The 15,655-nt window shown below is 36.1% G+C and overlaps 1 protein-coding gene across 5 annotated transcripts in view; it reads right to left on the bottom strand.

The window, feature by feature from the left end:
• The window catches only part of CMSS1 (cms1 ribosomal small subunit homolog), a 413,202-nt gene that overhangs the window by 38,797 nt on the left and 358,750 nt on the right, over nt 1–15,655 (bottom strand). The window contains exon 1 of one of the 5 annotated variants that reach the window (XM_074301010.1): nt 13,339–13,458. The exons of 3 other annotated variants lie outside the window; for them this stretch is intronic. The gene's annotated coding sequence lies outside the window, so the exon portion shown is untranslated. Of the gene's footprint in view, nt 1–11,772; nt 11,970–13,338; nt 13,459–15,655 lie in introns of those variants that run through there. One more of the 5 variants, XM_074301008.1, reaches the window with a different exon arrangement.

Genomic DNA, 15,655 nt, shown 5'->3' with positions numbered 1-15,655 from the left:
CCTGTAGGCACTAAAAGATTTCACTAAAAGAAAATACACAACTTCCATGGCTGGAGACAGCTAGACTAAAAGAAGAAGTAAAATACTATCCTGTTTCTAACTTAGGCCAGAAAGGGCAGAGATGACTAGAAGGATGAGCAAATACCCATCACTTTAGACCTTTGCAAAGAATCTGGGTTTAGCTTCCTAGTGGGAAAAAAATGATTAAGCATTTTGTTTTCCAAAGTTTTGTCAAGAATTGTAGGAGCCAAAGATTCTATTTTCCAAACTGGGAAAAATACAACTTTACACTTAGAAGTAGGAAATAATTTTCTCTGTAAGATAAAGACAATAACATCACTAAACAGCTAAAAGTGAGTATTCCAATAAATGAATTGGGGCATCTAGGTGGTAACTAGATAGAGTACCAGGACTGGGAGTTCATATCCTGTCAAGGATATGACATGATCCTAGTAAATCATTAAAACCTCTCTCAGACTCAGTATGTTCGAACATCCATAAAATATGGATAATAAAAGTATGTCACAAGGTTGTTGTGAAGATCAAATAAAATATGTTGAAATGCTTTGCAAACCTTAAGGCACTTTATAAATGTTAGCTATTATTGCATACATATATGTAAGGGACATTTTTGCTCTTATTCTATAGTACATACAGAGAAGGCTAATGATAGCTCCAGGTCCCTTCCAACATCCCATGACTTTCTGAATCCTTTCTGTTAGATTTGATCACATTTTACCTTTCTGGTACTGTAGCATATCTCTGGAAGTGAGTTGTCTATTGTTTGGGTAATTGATACTGCATGATGCTACAGACACAATTGTCCTTTAAAAGGCCCAAAGTTTTGATGACATATATCATCCCTAAGGAGCAAGCATATTAAACTTAGCCAAGATATCCTGTTCTGGGAACAACTCCTCCAAGATTATGCTCTTAATTCAATGTGTGACTCCCACAAGTATTAATTAGGGAAAAGCATAGTTCCCACATTCAAATGGCATGACCACAAGGCTGAACAATGTGAAAGCTTTAGAGCCAAAAGACCAATACAGATCACACTGCAGTTCATGAATTATTTTCAGAGAAAAAAAGGCAGGACTAGAGAGGCTCTGCCAATGGATAAATATCCCCAAGTCTGGATTCATCCCAGTAATCTTTTATTTCTTCCCATATTCTCTGTCTCTCTCTTCTCTCTGTTTCTGTTTCTGTCTCTTCCTCTCTGTCTCTCTCCTGATGCAAACCATAAGTGGTATCATGATCCTTCTTTTGCATGGGTTTAAATCCTGGCTTTGTCAATAATTACTTGAGTGATCTAAGAAGTTTTAAGCTTTCTGAGACTTAGCTAACTCAGGTAAAGTGAAAGGATTGTATAAAATTATTTTGAATGTTCCTTCCAGCTCTAATTGGAATGAATATCTGGTTCTGGGATAGACCCCTACAATGATGCATAACATATGAGTAATTTCAACTGAACTTTTATGAGTGAATTTACTCATGAAAAGTGTTGGTTTAAAAAGATTTTATTATTTATTTATTAACAATTTAGAAAATTCTGACTTCCAAATTCTATCCCTCTCTTTAAGCCCCTCCTTCATTCATTGCGAAGGTAAGCAATGAGATATCAGTTATACAAGTGAAGTCATGCAAAACATATATCCTTATTAGCCATGTTGCCAAAAGAAAGGAAAGAAAAATAATTGAAGAAATTATATTTCAATATGCATTCAGAGTCCATCAATTCTCTCTCTAGAAATGCATAGACTTTTGTTAGAGAAATTTGCAAATGGTTATTATAATTGTTATGTTTACTGAATGGGCAATGCTTTGATATTGGAAAGCAGTAAGATATATATTTTTTTGATTTGGTATGGAGAAAAATTTAAGCTGATGTTCTCTAAGTAAAGAATTGAATCCACTGAGCCTTGTTAATAAAATATTGATTTTTCATCTTTGATCATAAGTCATGGAAATGACTAAGTGGATCTTAAAAAAACAAAAAAACAAAAACAAACAAACAAAAAAAACCCCAGAAAAACATATAGCCCTAAAAGATGTTGAGACATAAACCTCATCAAGTGATTGTTTCACAAGAAATATTCTTAAAGAGCTTTATAAATCTGGATTCTAATATGCTGGATTTGCCTAATCACATTCCTTCTCATTCACAGTATAATGATATAGGAAACAAATATTAGATTTGGAGCTAGTAGAGCTATGAGTTCAAATCTAATATATAATGCTTATTAAATCTGTCATTTAGTCCCAAGCCTCAGTTTCCTCATCTCCAAAATACCTATAAGATCCATTTTTAAGAATTATTGTAAAGGGCAAATGAGATAATATAAATTAAGTGAATACGTAAATGGTATGGGGGCAACTGGACCTAGAGTCAGAATCTGGCCTTAGACACATCCTAGTTGTATGACACTAAGCAAGTCACTTAACCCTCTTCACCTCAGTTTCCTCATATGTAAAATGAGCTGGAGAAGGAAATACCTAGATAACTCTGAATGTAACCATGGAGAATTGGACACAGCTGAAAACAGCTTATGTTAAGGACTACTAAGGGTCTCCTGAACTTGTCTTTTTGAATTACCATATTTTTCAAGAGCATTTAGAAGGCCGTGAATGTGTCAAGGATGAAATACCCCCAGCTGACATAATGTGTTGCTTGAATCCCAAACTAGACATCCTGTGTGTCCTTGGGAGTAAAGACAGGCCACAGTCAGTCTGCACCAGGCTGAGAAGCAGCTTGTACAGTTGGGACCTTTGTAGTTAAACAGGTCCTCCTATATTCATAATCAAGCAGTTCCCAAAGGAAAAGAATGGCACTTTTTTGTCATTGCCTTGCTCCTCTCTCCACAGCTTTCCTCTGTCTCTCTTTGTATCTCTGTCTCTTTTTTGGGGGGGGAGGAAGTTGTTCCTACCTTAACTGAACCTTTTCCTGTCCATGCCATGCCCCTTTATGTGGAGATTTCCGAATATTTCCTCCTTCCTTTGTTCTATTGCCCTAAATATGAAAAATTCTATATGGACTGTGAATTCTTAGGTTTCATATGCATGTTCATTTCTATTATAATAAACCTAGTTTTCACGTAAGTTTTAGGAAGTTGTGATTGCCTGTTTACAATAATCATAAATGGTATATAAATGTGTATTATAATGAAGATGATAATGGAAGGAGGAATAAATCATGGAAGGACTAAGAACTAGAGTGTATCATGGGAACACTGCCTCTCTTCCTGTCTCTGTCTCTCTGCTCTCTCTCTCCCTCCCACCCCTTCTCTAACCCACTCTCCCTATCTACTTCTAACCTGTACTAACTACATTATGAACTCTATATGTCTCTGATCTCTCTACTCTAAGATGGCCAAATTTACATACTTCCTCAAGGAAAAAAAAAGTTTTCCATGTATTACTTCATTTAAACCTCACAATAATCTCCCCATGTCCTATCCATTGCACCATCTATCTACAGTGGTCTTTTGTTCTCTAGAATCAAAATAGTTTTATAATCAATAAATAACATGAACAATGGGGAAATGAAGCTGGCAAGTGAAGCCAGCTCATCCCCAGTTACATTATGAAACTGTAAGAAGAATGAAGAGACCCAAAAGAGCTCTCAAAATGCCTCTGACAGACAGTTCTGTCAGTCATTGATGGCAAAACCAGCATATTTAGACTCTAGCACCTCAATCTCTAATGAGGAAGGGACCAGTTTTATAGGTAAGAGAATTTAGAGATTTGCTTTAGGTCACACACAGTACCTAGGAGAGGTGGGATCTGAACTCTTGTCATCTCCTAACACCAAATCAAGCAATCTTTCCCCTACACTCTGCCGCCTTATTAAAACCACAGCTGTCAAAATAATCTTTCTTATGCTTGGCCTGGCCATGTCACATAGCTGGTTTAAAAAAACAACAACAAAAAAACCAAACTTCAATGACTTCCTACTGCCTATAGGATAAAATATGAGTTCTTTGGTTTGGCTTTTAAGGCCTTCCATAATCTAGCTCCAACTCAGTCTTATTTCACATTACATTCTTTGAGACCTTTTTCGGCCAAATTAGGTTGCTATCTGTTCCTCTGTTAAATTCTATATTTGCATCTACTTTGCTTGAGTTTGAGGCTCAAATATTATTTCCTTCTAAGTGAATCCTTCCTTCATTTACCATTCAGTTAAAAATGACCTCTTCCTCAAATCTTCTTCTTCTTCTTTTTTTTAAAGTTTAAACATGAGCAATTCTTCTACTCATATTTCCATATTTGTCATGCTGTACAAGAAAAATCAGGTCAAAGAGAGAAAAAAACTACAAGAAAGGAAAAAACCTCAAGCAAACAACAACATAAAAAAGATGAAAATACTATGTTCTGATCCACATTGTCTCCATAGTTCTCTCTCTAGATGCAGATGACATGTTCCGTCACAAGTCTACTACTAGAATTGCCTTCCTCAAATATTCTTAATTGCACTTTCCTTTGCTTCCATTATATTTTACCTTTTCTCATATTTGCTTTTGCATATGTCACTCTTGTACCTTTCAAAGCTCAGCAAAGGCACGCTATTGTTATTTATGATTTCAAGGACCATATCATGCCAGTATTGTACATGGAGTTTTCTTGGCAAAGATACTAGAGCGTTTTGCCATTTCCTTTTCCAGACTGGCAGATTTTAAGTGTTTAAAAAATCTGCTGAATGAAGGAAGTAATGATATCTTTAAAAGGAAATGATTTTCTCTTTTTGTGGAATCCTTTTCAAATATGACTACTATTGATGTGAGTGCCTATGTAGAGCCCATCATATAGTTCACAGCTCAGTTAGCATACTGATATGTCTCTGTACCCTTTCTTTTCCACATAGAGACATAGATTCAGATCTTGGGAGTTCACTGTTTCAAGAACTGAACTGTTGCAACTATCAAAATGGGGCTGTCCAGGTAGATCTATAAAACAGGATACATTTTATAGGAGCTAAGAAACAGCAATTTCCCCATTCCAGCCTTAAAAGGGGAGAACAAGCCATAAGACTCAGAGTGTATATTAAGACTATGCAGAAAGTTTAATTACTTAAAGAAAAATGACATGTAGCTAGTTAACTCTTAAGTGTTCAGTTATGAAAGATAATGTCTTGGTATGTGAAAATAAGAAGGTAAGAAGGATGTATACATAACCATTTCAACAAGTTTCCATTTGTGATTAATGGGGGGAAAAAAGGAAATAGCAAGAAAACAGAGTGAAAAAAATGGGTGGAGGGTATCTGAACTTTAAATTGAGGCGAAAAGAACTACATAAAAATTTTGGGGAAGAGGCTACAAAGAAATAACTTCCATTTCCTCCAGTCATTTCTTTAGTAAAACAAAGACACTATTAAATAAAGACAACACTAGTCAGCAGAGAAAAAATGAAAACATGGAAAATTCGGTTAAATATAACAATCTGTGAGGATTGAATTTCTCTAAATAGGATGGAGAAGATCCCTGTAGTACCTGGTAAAGATATTATAGACCCTAGGGAGAACCTCTTGCTTTTAGGGAATGCTTAGAAACAGGTAATAGACAAAGACATAGACTTTACTTTCCCCCAGACTGTTCCATATTGGGATTTAACTAGATATATTATTTTTTAACATAATTAAACATTTACTGAACTCCATTTATGTGGTTATTACTCATATTGCAAGATTCTATGCAATTTCCCTGGAGGCAGCTACCATACTCTGCCTTTAAAAAATGTTTCAATGTTCATAAAAAGACTAATGTTATTATAAAAATGATTTATTCCTTGTCTTGATCTACTTTCATATTCTTTGTTTTTCTAAAAAGAAGAAATAGTAATAAAATACCCATTCTAAAAAGTTATATGAAGCACATACAAACATAGATAATATTAAAACAGAATAATTATGCAGATTTAAAGGTCTTTTTCCTATGTGTAAAAAATAGAAAATGATCCTTCAAGTGATAAACACAGGCCTACCATTCATAAAGAGAAGTTAACATGAGATAATTTATGTTAAGTACTTTTCCAACCTTAAGGTGCTATATAAAATTTTACCACTTGTTCTTATTGCTCAACCAAGTGAAGAAATGGTGAAAATGAATCACTTTTGAATTGGCAGGAAATAGGGCTGCTAATGGTAGCTACAGAATTGTTTGCTTGTTCTGAGCTCTCTGAGATGCAGCTTTCTTCTTGTTGTTCAGTCTTGTCTGGCTCTATATGACTCCATGAAAATTTTTTCCATGGGGTTTTCTTGGCAAAGAAACTGGGGTACTTTGCCTTTTCCTTCTCCAGTGTGTTCCCATTTTATAGAACCTGAACTAAGGCAAATAGAGGTTAAGTGACTTGTCCAGAGTCACAAAGCAAACATGTGCCTATGGTTGTATTTGAACATTTTTCTGCTTCCAAACCTGGTGCTCTATCCACTGCCTTACTTAGTTGTTCTTAGCTTCTCTCTTAAGCATCTCCAAATAGGAGACTGAAAACTCTAGATCCCCCAAACTTCCTCATCAGACCTCTACATTAGTTGTGGCTCTAATGGGGAGAGAGATACAGACCCAGCAGAATCTAAAATACACCACTTTTATAGCCCTTATCATGTTTTGTCAAATATGAGATGTACACTGCTACTCCGAATTTCTGTAGGAATTTTTCATTGTAGAAACAAAAGTGGGTGAGACCCTGTTAACTCATCAATATTTTAAATACTTCCTGGGATTCAGAAAAATGATGCACATTACTTCTACACTTGAAAGAGTGGGAACCTTTTACAGAGAGAACACATTTCCATTGAGACAGTTCACCTGAATTTATTTTTCATTAACATAATTTTCAATGGTAAACATTAAGACAATTTTTCTTATATTTGCTCATTTATGTCTAACTCTACATGAATCCATTTGGGGTTATTTTTAGACAAAGAAACTGGAGTGGTTTGCCACTTCTTTCTTCAGCTCATTTTATAGATGAACTTGCCCAGGATCACACAACTTATAAGTGATCTGAGGCCAGATCTGAACTCAAGAAGATGAGTCTTACTGACTCCCGGCTCAGTGCTTGGTGCACTAGCTGCTCACTCAGCTGCTCAACACAATTCTTTATTTTTGCCAAATAAATTTTTTAAATCCCTGAAAGTGTCACCTGCTACATATTTTGCTTCACGTAGGATCTATGTTGGAGATTTATTTTTAATTACTTCATTGATTTTTAAAAAAATTTATTTCTGATACTTGCTGACATTTGTCCTCCACCCCCCCCCCCAAAGATATTCTCTCATATTATAGGCCACTTTCCACTTTTCAAGTTTACAAAGGGAGGATGTATAGCACCAACACTGTCCACTCTGTAATTATTGGCCTACTGAATCCCAACTTGTCTTCTCTGAAATCTCCTTTATTTTAATTTATATGCAGTAAAAGAGAAGACTAAATATGCATGTCTCTTACTTTATTCCTATAAACTTCATGGAAGTCAGGATAGCACCTTCAATAATAATAAGAGTGTAGAAGAGTCACCTATATTGTCAGGGAGAAGATGCCAGTAAGGGGAAAGATAATAGTGATAGATGAACAGACATTTGGAACTCAGCAGTTTGGTCAGTTTATTCATAGTACAGTACATATCATATGAGACTGAGCTAATGAGGTGGCAGATAGATTTAGGTGGCAGCCTAATTACAATACAGTCTGTTAATTACTTGACTCATTTGAACATTTACTTCATTAAAAAAAAAAGGATAATTGGACAATGACTTAGGACAGACACCTTGCCAATTTGCTTAAATCTTAACCCTTCTCTGACATCTAGTGACAGTGGCCTCTGCTGTTTCTTGGACAAGACACTTCATTCCTAAACTGACATTTTGACTGGCTTGTCCTTGGTCCCAGTCCCTGGGACACTTTTTCTTTCCACTTCCTGGTTTCTTTAAGTTCCAGTTAAAACCTTACCTCCTTGCTAAGACAAGTTTTTTTTTTTTTTCTCTCAATTATATGTAGAAACATTTTAAAATATTCATTAAAAAAAAGTTTGAAATACAAATTCTCTTCCTCCCTCCTTTTTTCTTCCTTTCTGAGACAATTGAAGCAATCTGACAGATTACACATGTGCTGTCGGGCAAAGCATATTTCCATATTAATCATGAGGAACTTTTCCCTCCCCCCCCAAAAGAAGTCTTTCCTGATAGACACCTTAATTCAAGTGCCTTCCCTCTGTTGATTATATTGACTTTATGCTTGTAAATCACTTATTTGAAGATAGTTCTTTGTATGTTATTTCCTTCACTACACTGGGAGCTTCAAAAAAGTAGGGACTTTTTTTTGGCTTTTCTTTGTTATCCCTTGCACTTAGGCTAGTGACTGGCTAGTAGGGGTTTTAATAATTGTTTACTGATGACTAAAGAATATATTTACAGATATAGTAAGCTATTCCTTTTCAAGATTGTACTTTTCAGGCACCTAGCTAAAAAGACTGTTTGCTGAGTTAAGTCTAAATCACATGGAATATTATTGTGATATGAGTGGAGGTATAAGAGTAGTGTCCATACTGACAAAATCTTTGATGGTTTTTAAGCATCCAAGTTTAACCTAAATGGATAAAAAGGAAACTCACTAAAGAACTGAGAGGCAATAATAGCCTAATTCATACTTGCTAGCCATGACTGCTGTTTTAATATTCAGGGAACTCTTAAAACATGCCATGCACTATTTATGTGGCAAGCTTTATCCCCTAAATGCATTTACATTCTAAGTAGCATTATACATATATCACATAAGTAGAACAAAAGAAACAAAAAGAGGCATAGGAACTGGATCATAACTGTAGGTATTGGGAATGCTTGGGTGAAGAAACTCTTCTAATGCAGATGGGCACCTTTGCAGAAACCTGGAGTTGTAAAGATTTGTTCTAGAGTACGGATACATTAAATGACTCGCTGCAAGTCCTAGAGTGATTATGTATGAGGCAGAATTTGAACACAATTCTTTATAGCTATGAGGCCAGCTCTCTATTCATTATGTCATGCTAATTTTCTACACACACTTATCCTTTCTGAAGGCAAATGTTCAGGTTTGTTAAAAACTTAAGTCTTATAGCAGTTGAAAGTTTGCAAAATCATTTTATTCTAAACCAACTCTATTAAGTTAAATATATATTTTTGGCACTTAAAGGCATACTCTAACCAACTTTACTCATTTCCTCCCTATAATATTTCCTTAGAGTCAGAGAATACTTAATAAAGAGAAACAACATTTCTAATATTTATATGTCCAAGACAAGGCCAAGCACTAACCACTATCACCTTTTTCTTTAACCCTAGATATGTGTGAAAAGTAGATGGGAAGACTCATCTTCCCGAGTTCAAATCCACCCTCAGACGCTAGCTGACTTATCTTTGGCAAATCTCTTAACCGTGTTTGCCTCAGTTTTCTCATCTGTAAAATGACATGATACTCCAGTATTTTTTGTGTAGGTGTAAACCTGACCATCACAAATAATAAATAAGTTAATGAATTTATTATCTGTATAATCCATCCTGGCCAAGTCATTTCACCCTGTTTTTGCCTCAGTTTCCACATCTGTAAAATGAGCTGGAGAAGGAAATGCCAAATAGTCCAGCATCTTTGCCAAGAAAACCCCAAATAGGGTCATGAAGAATGGGAATAAGTGGAACAACAACTTCTTGTCTCATGGCCTCATGCTTTACCCACTACCTGACTTTGGAATGATTCTTTGTTCTCTAGAATCAAAAGATTTTTATAGTTAATAAATAACATGAACAGTGGGGAAAAGCTTGGCAAGAGACCCAGTGAAGCCAGCTCATCCAAGAACAGTCACGTTATAAAACTGTGAGGAGACTAAAGAGACAAAAAGGGAGAGGAGTTCTCAAGATTCCTGTAAGAGACTGTTCTGTCTCTTTGACAACAGAACCATCATACTTGGACTCTAGCCCCATAGTCCCTGATGTCCTATAGGAGAAGTATAAAAATAAAGACAAGAAATGAGGTTCCCTTTAACCATAGTATGGTATGACTTTATGATTTTGGAGGGCTGATACAGTCAGAATTATCCACAAGGATCACTAAATAAGGGTGACTGGCAGATCCCACTGGCTTGGAGGCCTTTAGGCTTTGGGAATTACCAAGCTAACAACTCAGGGAAGAAGTTGTTGATAAAGATGGTGTTGCTAAAAAAAGAAGGCCTAAGTATTACACAAGTTGTTTTATGTATAGAATCAGACATATACTACTATCTTACCTCTAAGACTTGGCATTATTAGTAAGGCAAAGTGGCAGACTACCCCCATTCTCCTCCCCTTTTCTAACATACCAATTATTGGTGGTGGTGGGAGAGGAGAGAATCATCTGTATAATTTGCCCCAGATGTACTCACCTAGTACTATGGAGAGTTCTGGTCTTCCCACATAGGGTAAAAAAGGACATAGAAGGAAAAAGATCACGTACTGAAGCTGAAAGGATGATCAGGAGATCAAAGTTGCCTTACCTATGCTATACCTTCCAGCCCAACTCCACATGAAAGACTGGAAGGAGAAAGACAGATTCCTCTAACTAAAGTCAATGGCAAATAACAGAGGATGAATTATTGCATCTTTTTTACTATGTCAATGACATCAGAGTCAAAGGCAAAAGGGAGACCCCCAAACTTAGTACTCCTCAAGTTATTGTTAGACCTGAAATTTTTGTCACATTTTGGAAAAATGCCAAAACATACTTTTAGTCATATTTAAATAACTGGAACATGGAAAAAAACCACTAAAAAAAAAAAAAAGCCATATAAACCATAACCAGATGCTCTCAAGTTGCCCTTTCCATGTATATAGCACCTTCTATTCAGTCTGGGATTCATTTTATTCACTCCTGGAATGTAGCCACATTAGGGAGAAAAATAGTAATTAAGTAGGAGTTGTGGCAATGCCACATAACACCTCTAGACAGGAAGTAAACAGGAACAGCATATCTGATTCTCCCTCTCAGTAGGTTTGCATAACCTTGGCCATTATGATATCTTAGATTTTCGGAAAAAACAAATGGGAAGCTGGCATTAAGTCAACAAACCTGCAAACTGAAAATTATGTCAGGGCTACAGTTCCTATAAAAAGCACGAGAGTCACAGGTGATCAAGTAGACCAGGATTGAGGTTGCATAGCTCATCTGAGAGATCACACTTCTTTGTAGCTCTGGTCCAATTAATATTAGGCAAGGGCAATGACTTGGAGGTTTTGGGGAGAAGTGGGAGAAATAATTCATGAAATGACACCCAAGCTGCTTGTAAATACAGTCCTGTGGAAATGCTAAATGGAGGAATAAAAAAGTTAGTGTGACACTTTTCCTCCCACTGCCACTAGTTCCTGTAAGCTGTTGGATTGCTGTCAGAGTCTTCTCATTTATTTATGTTATTAGGACCACCCTTCCTCGACTTGAGAGGACTCGGAAAGTGGAACCCTGCTGTATATGTGCAATTGGAAAGTTTCAAAGTGGCTGTTGTTGAGCATCTGGTTTGGTACAAAATGCTTTTCTGAATTAGGAAGGCAATTTATTTTTCATTTAGTGTCAAGATATTTGGGATGAAAAGAAAGAGTGCCAGACACTTAAAATATACTATCATGGAGATAACATGATTATCTTTAGAAAATATAGAAAATATCACCTCAATCATCAGAAGACAAATAAAAGGAGAGACCATAGTGTAAAGAGAGTTATCTAAAGAGAGTTGGGTTTAAAGTTGGAGAAGCCAAATCTGAATTCTGGCTCTAGGACTTACCGGGCTTTAACTTCCTTATCTATGAAAGAGGGAGTTGAAGTTGACCATTGGTATTATCACGACGAATAAATGCAATAAAGAAAAGCTGGAATATATGCTCCAAGAACAATTAGTTTATTAACTTTGGGTCAGATTGGTTTCAGGGAGGCCAGAGACCCAGAAAGGAAGGGGGAAGAAACCCTCTTTATTCTCACTCAGGAAAGGAGGGGGTGATTATCAACCTCTTGCTTTGACCAGTAATTTCCAGCTGCTTCTAAGAAGATCCCAGTAAACTCCAGAAGTTTCTAACCACCCCTGTTCCCAGACAAAGTTCCAAGGACACTTCTGATACTCTGTCCTTGTAATCCCTCAATACTTTCAACCCTCTCTTTCTGCAGTTCAGCTGTTCTGTGTATCCAGATTATATGCCCTCCTGCTGTTTCTCAAAACTGTGCCCTATAAGGATCCCCTTCTTCCCTTCCTCCTTGGCATCCCTGTCAGAATAAGGCAGAGTGTTGTCTTGAATTTCAGTTATTTGACCCTGAATAAATGCCTCATCTTATTCGTTGATCACCTAGTTGGTTTGAGTATTTCCCCAAGCCTGACTAGTTTTGGAAATCTTATAATTGGCTATATTAGGAAAAGTGGGTCAGAATCCAGGTGTGGCCCACCCTTTTCTGACTATTTGGAAACATTAATTGTTTCATGGGATTCATCTGCCTCTAGCAATCTAGGCCAGGAGATCAGAATTACCAAGTAGTTTGTTCCCTGGAGCAAAATCAAACCTCTCCTAATTGCATAAGGACAGAGGCCAGACAGACTGCTTGACTTTTGCTAGGATGGCACCAAGTTAGGCTGACTGGGGTTTCGACAACAAGCACATGTGCTCAGGGCTAACTTCAAGAATGAGAACAACATTCCCTTTCTATCACAACTTTAAACTAAGTCAGAGGGAAAACCACTTTCTAAGCAAGGAGAGAACAGGTAGATACTAATTCAACTATAAAAATCAATGTAACATCAAAACAATCATATTCTAAAATCAATACAGTAGAAATCAAAGGTAAATTAATTATCTTTTCATGGTATTCTGGTACTGAATCTATAAGATCCCTCCTAGCTCCTAATTTAATGTTCTAATAATGGCCTTGATTCGGAAGCCAATGGGGAATTAAGGTTTTTGTGTGTGTGTGTGTATGTAAGGGGGTATAACATACTAGAATTATTCCTTTCTTTTCTTTCTCATTTCCCCTAATCATCAATGCATTGTTGAAAAGTGGATGAATATAGAGCAAAAACACTTGTGCAGTAAGACAAATTGACAAGGCTACTGGGAAATTATATGCCATTAGGAGAGCATTATGTAATAGTATCAGAATAGAATGCTTTAGGAATGCCTCATAGCTGAAGCAGCTGACCCTTGGTATTTCTGGCTCATTGGGGTACATGAAATAGATCCTGAAACCTGGATCAAAGTACGGCTAAATGCAACCCAAAGAATTAGCAGTTTCATTTCTCATATTAAACAAAAGCACAACAAACAGACAGTTTTTAATTGATAAAAGTGAGAAGGTGGGATATCTGTACCTGTAATTCTGAAATCCTGAGCTTAAGCACATTACATACGAAGTTTTCTTCTTTCCAATTTTCTTTTTTCTTTGAGGTGGGGAAGAGAAAGGGGGAAATGGGATTAAACAATTTGCCCAGGGTCACACAACTAGTCGTATCTGAGGCAGGATTTCAACTCCAATACTCCTGACTCTAGAGCTGGTTGGTGTCCTATCTACTATACCACCTAGCTGCCCCTATTCTGTTTTTCTAAATGGTTTTAAATGCCATCTTTTCCTACTTATTCAAATAATGCCCTAGTTCACAGATTAACTAGTACTCTATCATTATACTTTTGCTATTAATGATAGCCTCCATCAGGTAAAGTTACAGGCAGAGAGATGAAATTATGTTCAAAATGGACAATCAGTGCTGTCTGGGTGAAGAGCAGTGTGGTTAACTAGACAAAAGAGTTGGCCTTAGTCAGGAGGACTGATTGTATGATCCTAGACCAAAAACATTTAACTTCCCAATTAATTCTCAAAGAATAATTCTGCATATTAGTTTATGATAGACTATTGAAGAAAGTTTCCTCACATTAATGAAATCAGAGATTCAGGCCAATTCTAATAGATGTGATGGAGAAAGCTATCCATGTCCAGAGAGGGGACTATGGGGAGATTGAACATGGATCAAACATAGTATTTTCATCTTTGTTGTTGTTGTTTGTTTTTTTCTTTCTCATTTTTTCTCCTTGATCTGATTTTTTTATGCAGCATTATAAATGTGGAAATATGTTTAGAAGAATATCACATTTAACCTATACCAGATTACATGCTATCTAGGGGAGGGGGAGAAAGGGGTGTGAGGGAGAAAAATTGGAATACAAGGTTTTACAAGAGTGAACGTTGAAAACTATCTTTGTATGTATTTAGAAAAATAAAAAGCTATTAGTATAACAAAAATGAAATCACAGAATTTACTCTTCCACCTCTCCCCCTCAAGTCTTTTAAGGAAGCTTAAGATTAGATAAAATGATTATTTTTTTTTTTTTTAAAGATGAGTTACATATCTACTTTTCTTATTTTCTAATATCATAGATAATTGATAGTTGTTAGAAAGGTTGTCATGGGGAATGACTGCATTTTTTTTTTCTTGTAGTGTGGTTTAGTGTAAAAGCCATCAACTAGTCTAGAATTTAGAAGATGTGGGTTCTCTAGCTGACCAGCTTAGACTCCCACTTTGTCCCTAAATAGAAGTGACCTTGGGCAATTCTTGAAATCTATTTTGTATTCAGTTTCAAAGATGAGGCTTTGAGGGCTGAATGAGATGGTCTCTAAAGTTTCTCCTAACTCCAAGATTTTCTAACTATTCATTTACTCAGACTACAGCAGTAGATGGATCCCTGTCAGATGGTCTACCCGTGTGACTCACCTTTGGAATGCTTGTCACTTTGCAACAAAATATATCAAATATCCTTTAAAATAATTTCAGGGTTAAGATTTTGTTCTTTTAAATTAAAAAGCATTTATTATTAAAAAACAAGCATTTTTGTAACCCAATACAATAAGAAGATTACACATGAAACTACACATTTAGCATGTACAACTTGCTATTCCCTTCAAATATATATATTCTTACCTCTTTATCATATTAAGATATGAGCAGTCTTATGCCTTCTGAGCATCTGCCAAAGTGTTCTGTGGTAAGTATAGTTACAGAAAAGTCTAGGGAAGAAAAATACTGCATTGGGCTTCTTTAAATCATTTACACATCCATGATTGAAAAAGAGCTTTGCAAAATTTGGAATGACTGACTCGATGTACGAACTAGAGAGAGTATTATAGCTATAGGATGTGTATTGTATTTTAGCCTCATGTAATGATTCAAGATGAGCTCAGTTATTTGAACAGTGCGGTGGTCCAAGTAAAACTGTCTATTTTAACTAGAGCCTTACTATGAAACATGTGGATCATGTACATTACTTACTATAGCTCATAAAAATAAGAACACTGAAGAGATGATTGCAATCAGAGAGGGTGGGGGGGATTAGGGTAAAATATTGTTGCTATTGCATCATTTTTGACAGGTTGTTCCAGACATATTTCAGGCTTTACAAGTGAAATGAGAATGTGCTCATTGCTCAAAACAGAGGATCAGCAAATAATCTGCTTATGGCTAATGAAGAGCCAGCTGTATTTTCACAAATATCCATTTATATTTCAGCAAGTACATCTTCCTAGCTAAGTTTTAGATGGCATACTTTCACAACTACCTCAAAGCTCCTAGTAAGAGACACAGATAAGTGAACACAAAGAATCAAGGGTTTAATCTGTGAGGTCATCTAGTAATTTCT

Source organism: Sminthopsis crassicaudata, chromosome 3 (assembly GCF_048593235.1).
Source record: "Sminthopsis crassicaudata isolate SCR6 chromosome 3, ASM4859323v1, whole genome shotgun sequence".
Classification (NCBI taxonomy): domain Eukaryota; kingdom Metazoa; phylum Chordata; class Mammalia; order Dasyuromorphia; family Dasyuridae; genus Sminthopsis; species Sminthopsis crassicaudata.
This window is presented reverse-complemented; position numbering and strand designations above follow the sequence as displayed.